A 10,940-nucleotide genomic window follows, 5' to 3' on the forward strand; every position below is an offset into this window, starting at 1 on the left:
TCAAATTCTCTGCTTTCATAAATCCTATTCCTTTACTTTGTCCTTTCTTCCTCTTTAATTTATTCTTCACATAGTGACTTCTAATTTTCATTTGTAAAAATTATACTAGTTTTATACACTGTGTCCCATAATGCACTGTGCATATTTTATTACATCATGCCATTCTTTTTTTTACAATTAGTTGTCCATTTTCTTGTCTTTTTACTTCACTAGACTGGGCAATTTGAGAGCAGGGACCATGTCTTATATCTTTCCATCTCCCTGTTGCTTTGAGAATCATGGAAAGTACTTATTAAGTATGTGTTGTATGAATAGATATTCTTTCACGCTCTTATTAACTTTATGTAGTGTTTCATTCATATCACCTCCTTGGTATTTTTCAGCTAAATTACTGAATTCACTACTTCTTTTATAGCCTATTCCTGGATTGTGATCTCACTCCATGTTATTAATGTGCTTGTCAATCTAATCTCTGCCTAGTATCTTTTTCAGGTGGATAGTTAGTTGGAGGAAGCTTCTCTTCCCTTTTTTTTTTCTAGTTCCTAATTAAAGGGAATTTTCCACAAAAGTCAGGCACATAGAATAAATGAGGACAGTAGCCAGTGAAATACAGTAGAGAATGACAAGTACTGTGGTGAACTAGAGAACATATAGTTCTTTTATTTAAGTGAGTCAACTCCAATTTAGGTATACTTAATTTCTGTCATACAGAAATGTAGGGGCCAAGCTACCCAAAAATTCTGCTTCAAAAAAGAAAACTGGCAGCACCCGCTGCTCGGAGCCCCCGACCTGCAGCTGCCACAGTTGCAGCCCCGGACTGCACCATGACAGATCAGGCCTTTGTGACACCACAAACGATGCCTACGCCAAAGGCACCATAGTTCTGGGCTTGTTTCTGAAACAGCACAGGACTACCAGGAGGCTGGTTGTGCTTGGCACTCCACAGGTCTCAGACTCGGTGAGAAGAACTTTAGAGACAATCTCTCATGGTGGATGTCTTGGACAACAGCAACTCTGCTCATCTGACCTTCATGAGGAGACTTGAGTTGGGTGTTACGCTGACGAAGCTTCACTGCTGATTACTGACTTAGTACTCAAAAGTGTGTGTTTATGGACACAGATAATCTGGTCCTAACAAATATCGATGACCTTTTTTTTTTTTTTTTTTTTGGATGCTGGGGATTGAACCCAGGGCCTTGTGCTTACAAGGCAAGCACTCTACCAACTGAGCTATCTCCCCAGCCCTGTCAATGACCTTTTTGAGAGAGAAGAATTATCCGCAGCCCCAGACCCCGGGTGGCCTGACTGCTTCAACTCCAGAGTTTGTCTACCAGCCCTCAGCTAAGACATATAACGAGCTGTTGCACCTTGCTTCTGAGCAAGGTAGTTTTGATGGCGGGCACCAGGGTTTGCTAAACACATTTTTTAGCAGCTGGGCAACAACAGATATCAAAAAAATCTGCCATTTATTTATAACCTAAGTAGCATCTCTATAAACTCCTACCTCCCAGCATTTAAAGCGTTTGTTGCAGGTACCAAGGTTGTACATTTCCTGGGACAAGTCGAGCTGTGGAATTACACTTACGACGCCCAAACAAAAAGTGTTAAAAGTGAGTCCCACCATCCTGCCATGACTCATCCAGTTTCTCCACCTCTGGTGAGACATCTTTACCACCTGCGTTTTACCTCTGCTTCAGCACTTCAGCCTTGTCAAATACACCTGCTCATATGTACATGTGGAACATGTCTTAGCAGCCATATCCCATCTGTCCCTTGGAGAGAGCCCAGCAGCACCTCAGGTCTTTGTATCCTGAGGAGCGGAAGGAGCGGTGGGAACAGAGCCAGGTCAATTACTTGGAAGCAGATTCTTTTGACATGAAGAGGAAGCTGGACACTTACCTCCAGTAGCAGCACTGCCATCCCCCCATAGACACAGGCACTTCGCAGACACCTGTTTCTGGCACTTAGCATCTAGAGTGGGCTGAGAAGCCTGTTGCAGTTCTTAAGGCTTTCACTAAAACTCAGCAGACCAGAGCTTCTTGCAGGATAACAGGTGAGAACTAGGCAAAAGTGCTGAAGTTGTCATTCTGAAATGGACAGGTTTTTAACCCTGGACTGACTTAGCTAACATTTCAGAAATTGGCAATTATAGCCAAAATTAACAAACACTGTGGCAGGGGAGAACCAGTATTAATATTATGATGGCTGTACCATCTCTGAATGTGCAGAACCAGGCTCCATGTCCCTCTGATTTCAGAATGGGACATGGCATCTGTCCCTTGCTTGCTTGTTACACCCTTCACCAGACGCACATTTCACGATTGTTCAGAGCCTGCCAGAGTGATGATAATTCTGCTTTCAGGTAAAGGCAGTCATTAACACTGCCCTGTGACTCATAAACATATTGACAGATGGCACCAACCCATCCTGTATCCTAGTCCTAGTGTCTGAATACATTCACCAATGCTCCATGCACCGTGAAGGCAGTATGCTGAAGTTTTTGTTCAGTTCTGTATATTTGAAAACAGTATGTTCTCTGATGGTAACCTGCAGTAGCATCCTGTATGATAATAAAGACTTCCTGCCATAAAAAAAAAGAAAACTGGAAATTTGACTCTCTCAAAGGCCGAATATTCTCTTTGACATGCGAATGTTAACACACAATGAGGGGGTGGAAGAATAGAAGTTTATTGGATTAGACAAAAGGAAATGAAGGGAAGGGAGGAGGATGGGAATGGGAAAGACAGTAGAATGAATGGGACACAACTTTCCTATGTTCATACATGAATACACGACCAGTGAAACTCCACATCATGTACAACCACAGGAATGGGATCCTAATTAGAATGTTCTGATTTTTAAAATTGTGCAGCCCTGTACAAATATAACTCAATGAATCAAAGATCTAAATGTAGGCCTGAAACTCTGAAACTACCAGAAGAAAATAGGGGAAATACCTCAAACATTGATACAAGCAATGATTTTCGGAATAGGACTTTAAAAACAGGAAACAAAGGCAAAAATTGACAAATGAGATTTCATCAAAGTAAAAAGCTTTTGCACAGCAAATGAAACAATCAATACAGTGAAGAGAAAGCCCTACAGAATGGGAGAAAATATTTATTTGTCAACTATTCATCTGACAGAGGGTTAATATCCAGAATATGTAAGGAACTCAAAATCCTTAACCAAAAAATAAGTAATCCAGTTAAAAATGGGCCAAATATCTGAGCAGACGCTTCTCCAAAGAAGATATACAAATGGTCAATCAGTATGTGAAAAAAAATGCTCAATGTCAATAATCATCAGAGAAATGCAAATCAAAACTTCATTGAGATACCATCTCACCCCAGTTATGATGGCTATCATCAAAAAGGCAAAATTAGCAAACACTGGTGAGGATGTGGAGAAAAGGAGACTCATACATTGTTGGTCTGAATGTAAATTAGTACAGCCATTATGAAGAATAATGTAGAGTTTTCTCAAAAAACTAAAAATTGATCTATCATATGATCCAGTTTTCTCACTTCTGAGTATGTAATCCAAAGGAAATGAAATCAGCATACATCAGAAGTAACTGCATACTCATGTTTATTGTGGAGCTATTTTCAGTAGCTAAGATATGGAATCAGCCTAGGTACTTGTCAACAGATGAATGGATAAACAAAATGTGATGTATATACACAATAGGATATTATTCATCCACAGAGAAGATGAAATCCTATCATTTGAAGCAACATGGATGGATCTGGAGGACATTATGTTAACTGAAATAAGCCAGCACTCAAAGACAAGTACTGCCTGTTCTCTCTCATGTGGAAATTAAAAACTGTTGGCTTGAAAGTAGAATAGGGATTACTAGGAACTTGGAAGGGCGTAGGGGGTGGGTGGTGAGTGGGAAAGGGGCAATTGAATCTGATTAGTGCATATCTCTGCATATATGGAAAGATCACATTGAATCCCATGAATATGGACAATTAATACATTTTAAAATATATATAATTAGTATATGCTAAAATAATAAATTTTAAAAATAAAACTCTACACAGGCCAAACAAAGCATAACTGTGAGCTAAATGCAGCCTGAGGGTCCCTGTAATCTCTGTCATTTAACCCTTTTGAAACTTTGTAATAGACAAGGTCAAAATGATACAAAGGCTGTTAAGAATTGAGCCCTAGACTCAATAGGATTCTTTGGTGAGCCTCTGGGAACTTGTGTTGCCTACAATAATGTCATCTATTTCTGAAATCCTGTGACAGCAATATGTGTTGAAGATGTAGTTTGCTGTAACATTAAAGAAACATGGACTTTGGAGATAGGCAGACGTGGTTTTAAATCCCTTCCCTAGAGTTTATTAGTTATGTTATTTTATGTAGATTACTTAAACACTCTGAAACTCAGTTTATTGCTCCATAAAATGGTAATGATGACAACATTATCATGGTTAAAGATTTATTGTGATAATAAATATAAAATGCCTTGCAGAAATTGTGCTTCCTCCTCTGGTTATTATGCAACAACCTTGGGTGGGCTCAAATTATTCTTTCCTGCACTAGACATTTCAATCATAGTTTGCTAGTTTGCTTTGTACTGTGTAATCTGTATCCCCACAAGACAGAAAATCTCACTGAAAACCCTAAATATGTGCTTCTTTCTTTGTCTCCAAAGATCATTTTCAAATGTTATCAAAATATTTTTTCAATTTAAAGGAAACCTTATGAAGAATCCCAATACATCAAAGGATAATGGAGAGCTACTCTAGTTTAAAAAGTAGGGATGTCAATGAAGTCCTTGCACAATGTTGCTTCATAAAATATTTCTGAAGGTTCCCCAAGGTGACTGAGTGGAAAGTTTGCTCTCTGTAGATGGGGGTTTGAGAATCTCTGAGCTGGAGAATGATCTTTTATGCCCAGATCCTCAGTAGCAGTCTATAATTTAACCTATCTGTTGATTAAATATAGTTGCTCCAGAAATTGAGTACTTGCATCCAGTGGCAGCTCTAAACCACTGCTGCTTATATACCCATATTTCTTAAATGTAGTCATGCTGATGAAGGCTCAAGACATTTTGCTTCACAAAATGATGTCTTTTGAATTTTCTGTGCAGTGATGAATCACTGATGATATTTTAGTATTGTTTAGTTTAATTGCTAAATTTTAAAAGAAATATGCTCACAGTGAGATCGTATCCCATTCAGAAATCAATTTAATTTTGAAGCCTGAGTCTGGTCATTACTGAAGTATAGAAAAATGATGTCTTCCGTTTGAAAGCTGTAACACCCATCAGGTGAAGTAACTGCTGTAACACAATGATTGCTTCAGTGGGCTGATGTCTCTGAAAACATTTAAAGAATATTTTAATGTGCCATGTCAGGACTGGGGGAACTTCATTTCCATGGTGACAGCTCCATCCCTGCTGGGTATAAATCACTTGGTGGGGAAGGGAAAGTAGTTAAAACAAATTCACTAAATTTGGCCAGCAAAGGAGGAAAGCCTTCTGAAAAAGGGTACAGGTAGCCATCAGTGACTTTTAAGATACTGGGAAGACCTCTGATTCCCCATATGCAAGACCCATGCGTTTCTTGCAATTTAGGGTCTCTTTAGCAAGGCACATGGCCTGACATGGTTATGCATGCCTGCAATCCCAGAAACTTGGGATGCTGAGGTAGGAGGATTGCAAATTCAAAGCCAACCTCAATGAGACCCTGTCTCAAAAAGTAAAAAGGACTGAGGATGTAGTTTAGTAGTAGAAGGCCCCTGTGTTCAATCTTCAGTACTGCAAATGAAACAACACAAAACAAGGGACAAACCTTCTCCAATTTTAAAGAGGATATTCCTCATCCTCTGTAGGAGGAATTACACAAACACAAATTCAATTGCATCCTGAAAGGCAATATGGTTCAGCTGCAAAATACATAGTTTCTGGAGATAGACACTGTGGGTTTGAACCCCCTTTCTGAAGTAAAACTAGTTGTGTGACCTTACTTTGCTTATCTGCCTCAGTTCTCTTCTTGTAAAATAATGTTAACAGTGATACTTAACTCAATGGCTTGGTGAGGATTCATGGTATAATTGCTTAGATAAATATTACCAAATTAGCCTATATTTTTGAATACTCATTTTGTGTCATGCACTATGCTGAGAATTTGGTGTGCATTTCCATGTTTAACTTTCACTACAGCCTGGGATACTAGTAACATCACCTTTTAACAGAAGACTGAGGCACAGAGATGGTGATGAATTGTCTAGTAAGACAGAATTCAAGGTGAGATCTATCTTTCTTTTGCTATGGCCTATGTTCTTATCCACTGCATTATACTCTTCCTCTTCATATTTCTTCTGGAAATGGCTTTGCACTTGACATTTACTAAAAGTAACCACCTTTTACCAAAGTCCTGCATTATGCTTTTATCATTCAGTTTTCTTTTTTGAAAATTTCATAGTTCTGGGTAAGTTTTATAAGGGAGTCCCAAAATAGAAAAGTATAATCCTCCTCCAGAAGCCCTCTGCTTATTATGGTGGTAAGACCAAAGAGCACATCAAAAGTTAAGAATAAACAAAAAAGCCTTTAAAAATAGGATAACCATTAATTTGCAATTTGGGGGGAGGGGTGATGCTGGGGACTGAACTCAGGAGTGTTAAACTACTGAGTCACATCTGCAGCAATTTTTTTATCTTTTATTTTGAGACAGCATCTTGCTAAGTTGTTGAGGCTGGCTTTGAACTTGCAATCCTCCTGCTTCATCTTCCCAAGCTACTGGGATTACAGGTGTGCACTACCGCATCTGGATAATTTGCAATTTCTATTCCATAGAGCATCGAGGCACCATTCTTTTTAAACCAACTACCTAAACATGATTTCAGTTTATGCTTTTCCTCCTGATTCCCTCTTCCTCAAGCCTAAGGTCTGAGTATAAAGAAAATAAATTGTTAGCTACTTGTCCATAGTAAAAGTTTGGGTTAAATAACACTGATAAGAATTGAACAGTGCATGTATGATTATCTGTTCGACAGCGAGATTAAACTCATTCAGCAACCAAATTTTACTGACTGTACTTCAGTAGTCTATTTTTAGAAAATCTGGTATTTATGTTTTATTTTCTTGAGAAGAAATGTCTCACGGAAAAGCCTGAATTCAAACTGCCTGGGTTCAAATCCTGGTCCAGTGCTTGTTAGTTATGTAACCCTGGATAAGTCGTTTAACCTTGCTATGCTTTACTTTCTTCATCTGTAAAACAAGGTTGATTTATTAGCCCATTTTCTGTTACTACAATGAAATACCTGAGGCAGGCTAACTTTATCAAGAAAGGAGGTTAATGATTACCTCACAGCTCTGTAGATTCAATGTTCAACTTTGGGAAGCCCCATTGTTTCCAACTCTGGGAGGGGAGCAGACTGTACCATGACAACAGGAGTGTGTACAGAAGAGATCACTTGAAACAGGAAGTCAGAGAGAAATTAAGGTCCCACAATGCCTTCAGAAGTTATGCCTCCAATTGACCTAAACACCTTCCACCAGGCCCTACATCTTAAAGGTTTCAAACCATCTCCCAACATTGTCACATTGGAAACAAAGCTTCCAACACATGAACCAGGAAGGAGGAACCACATTAAAACCACAGCAGATGATGAAGATAGTACTTTACTACAGTGTAATTGTGAAGATTAAAAACCCAAAACAAATATAATAGTTCCAAGAATATAGTAAGCTCTCAATATTAATTAGTTTTGATGGTGGTAATGACAAATGATAATAATGACAATTTTATCAATGGAAGATTTTATTTGAGAAAGCTTTTAGGGTTGTGATGGTTAATTTTATATGTCAAGTTGAAGGGAATGTTTGGATATGATTATCATTTAAATTAGTGAATTTAGAGTAAACAGACTGCCCTCCATAATGCGAATGAGCCTCATCCAAACATTTGAAGGCCCAAATAGAACAACAACAACAACAAATGTGGCCTCCCATGTAAGAGGGAATCTTCCAGCACACTGCCTTCAGACTTCATCTGTACCATCAACTCTTCAGGGTTTCTAGCTGCCAGACCACATTGCATATTTGGACTTATCATTCTCCATAATCATATATGCCACTTTAATAAAAAAAAAAATATATATATATATATATGTACACACACATACACCACACACACATAAACTGTTGTTTCTGTTTCACTGGAGAACCCTAAGACAATGGCTAAAATAAATTTTAATGCCACTGTACTAAATTTTCTCTAAAGCCTTCTTCTCTTCTGTTTGTTATTCTTTGATAGAATTGATTTAATTATAAATCCTGAATGTACACAAAGGGACAAAAATATTGATTGCTATAAGTTAGGTTATAGCATATTTCTTGGATAAAAAGGTTCATGAAAGAAATAACAGGTAGTAATTATGGAAAGGAGAAAGACATGCCAGGTATGAGAAAGTGTGGAGTCACCCTTTGCCTTTGTTATTTTATGTAGACAAAGCAGTCTTTTTAATGTCCCAAAAAAAAACTAAATTAGAAAATTTTTAAAAAGAACACACACACACACACACTCTCACACACACACACACACTCTCACACACACACAATCAGATACAGAAAATAGAAGGCAGATGTAGAAATAAAAGTGTTTGTAGGACTTTATCTTATTGGATCTAGAGCACTTATTTGTCATTAAATAGAACTATGTGCTAGATCCTCTGCTAGATGATATGCTGATGAAAAAATTGTGGTTCTATCCTTGATGAGGGAGTCGGGGGGTTACAATGCAATAACCAATTCTTTGCTTGGGAGTCAACTTCTTCTGTTACTAGGTAATACTTTTGTTACTTGAATGCATAAGAAGACTTTGGGGAGCATACTTGGTTTGTAGAGAAACAGAAACAATAGGATATATATAGTAACTGTGGAATGAATACTCATATTGATTATGATTAGATATATGATTATGGAGACTGAGAAGTCTCCCAATCTGCCCTCTGTAAGCTGGAGACAGGGAAGTTGATATTGTAAGGTTGTTGTTTGTTTTGTTTTTTAAAATTTTTTGTTGTAGATGGATACAATATCTTTTTTTATTTTTATTTTTATGTGGTGCTAAGGATCTAACCCTGTGCCTCACACATGCTAGGCCAGAACTCTACCACCGAGCTATATTCCCAGCCCTTGATATTTTAGTTTGAGGGTCTGAGAGCAAGAATTAATACTATAGATTTTTGGCCAGGTCTGAAGACCCAAGAATCAGAAGCACTGAGGGCAGGAGATCTATGTCACATCTCTAGTAGTAAGGCAGAGTTCATTGAACATTCTTGCACATTTTTGTTCTATCCAGACCCTCAATATATTGGATAATGTTTACTCACATTTAGCCCACCAGTTGAAATGCTAATCTCTCTGAAAAACACTCTCACAGACACGTGGAATAATAATGTACAACCAACGTTCTGGGCAACAGTGGCCTAGTCAAGTAGGCACATAAAATGAACCATTATGGAAATGAGAGATGTTGTGGTTTGAACATGAGGCATCCTCCAAAAGTTCATGTGTGAGACAATGCTAGATTTAGAGAAGAAATGACTGGGTTATGATAGCCTTAACCCAATCAGTTAATTTATCCCCTGATTAACTGAGTGGTAACTGAAGGCTGATAGGGTGTGGCTGGAGGAGGTGGGCATTGGAGGTATGGCTTTGGGTATATGTTTTATATCTGGTGTGTGGAGTTTTTCTCTCTGCTTTCTAATCATCATGTGAGCTGCTTTCCTTAGCCACACTCTTCTGTCATGATGTATAGCCTCACCTCAAGTCCCGAGGAATGGAGCCTGCTATCTATGGATTGAGACCTCTGCAACCCTGAGCCCCCAAATAAACTTTTCCTTCTCTAAATTTTTTCTGGCCAGGTCTTTTAGTCACAGCAATGAGAAAAGTGGATTAAAACAAGAGGTAAATACTGAATTGTCTGGGGCAACTTAATAAAGGCTTTTTTTTTTTTTTTTTTAGTTATAGGCGGACACAATACCTTTATTTTATTCATTTTATTTTTATGTGATGCCAAGGATGCAATCCAGTGCCTCTCACACACTAGGCAAGTGCTCTACCACTGAGCCATAACCTCAGCCCTCAGTAAAGACTTTATGGAGAAGATGAACCATGCCTGTGTTTTGTTTTGTTTTGTTTCTGACTTCCAATGAAGTAGGAAGAATTATGCTAAAACAAAAACTTGTGATTACTTTCTAACCCCTAAAAGACTCACTTCAAAAGATTTCTATTTCTGTTTATTGCTTTAAATATGCTTAAGTTTTCCTCCTTTGACAGAAAAAGTTAACATGCGATTTTCCCTAAGGTACAACAGATTAAAGGTAATTACTGGATTTTTATCACAGACATAGTGCTTTAAAACATTATTTCAAAGGATAAAACTCTTCAACTTTATCAGTTCTCTAACTGATGTTTATATCTTTCATTTCTATCATCAAGCACACCAAATCAATGCAATAGCAATGGAATCACTGAAAGAAGGGTTACAGATTAAAGTAGACAATATTCTTAAGGTTGTCATCATTTTCATAATAAATGACAATTGTCAAAAAACAAAAAATTGTCATGCTCTAGCAGTTTCTAACAGTCATATTTTAGCCATATGGATAGCATGAATGTTCTTTGAAGTAATTATTGATTCCTTACTACATTGTGAAACATGTTTTAGCTCATTGAAGGTTATGGTATGTTTTTCCACTGAACAAGCTCCTTATTATGTTTATTCAGTCAACAATATCATTCCCATTCCTGAGGATCAATGGAGCCTAGAGGCTTTTAGAAATTGTTGAGGATCAACTAGAAAAAGACCAAGAGGAGAAAGTAGGGAGAAAATGGCAATAAAGATAGATAGCAATGAGGATGATGTGGTTATTTAAAAAACTGAAATATCTATTCTTCTGAATTTTTTTCAATTTTG

At 37.7% G+C, this 10,940-nt stretch overlaps 1 pseudogene; it reads left to right on the plus strand.

Annotated features, from left to right (window-relative positions):
• The first annotated feature begins 824 nt into the window (after positions 1 to 824).
• On the plus strand, positions 825 to 1,908 carry LOC124972628 (glycogenin-1-like; annotated as a pseudogene).
• The last annotated feature ends 9,032 nt before the right edge of the window (positions 1,909 to 10,940 follow it).

Source organism: Sciurus carolinensis, chromosome X (genome assembly GCF_902686445.1).
Source record: "Sciurus carolinensis chromosome X, mSciCar1.2, whole genome shotgun sequence".
NCBI classification, from domain to species: Eukaryota; Metazoa; Chordata; class Mammalia; order Rodentia; family Sciuridae; genus Sciurus; species Sciurus carolinensis.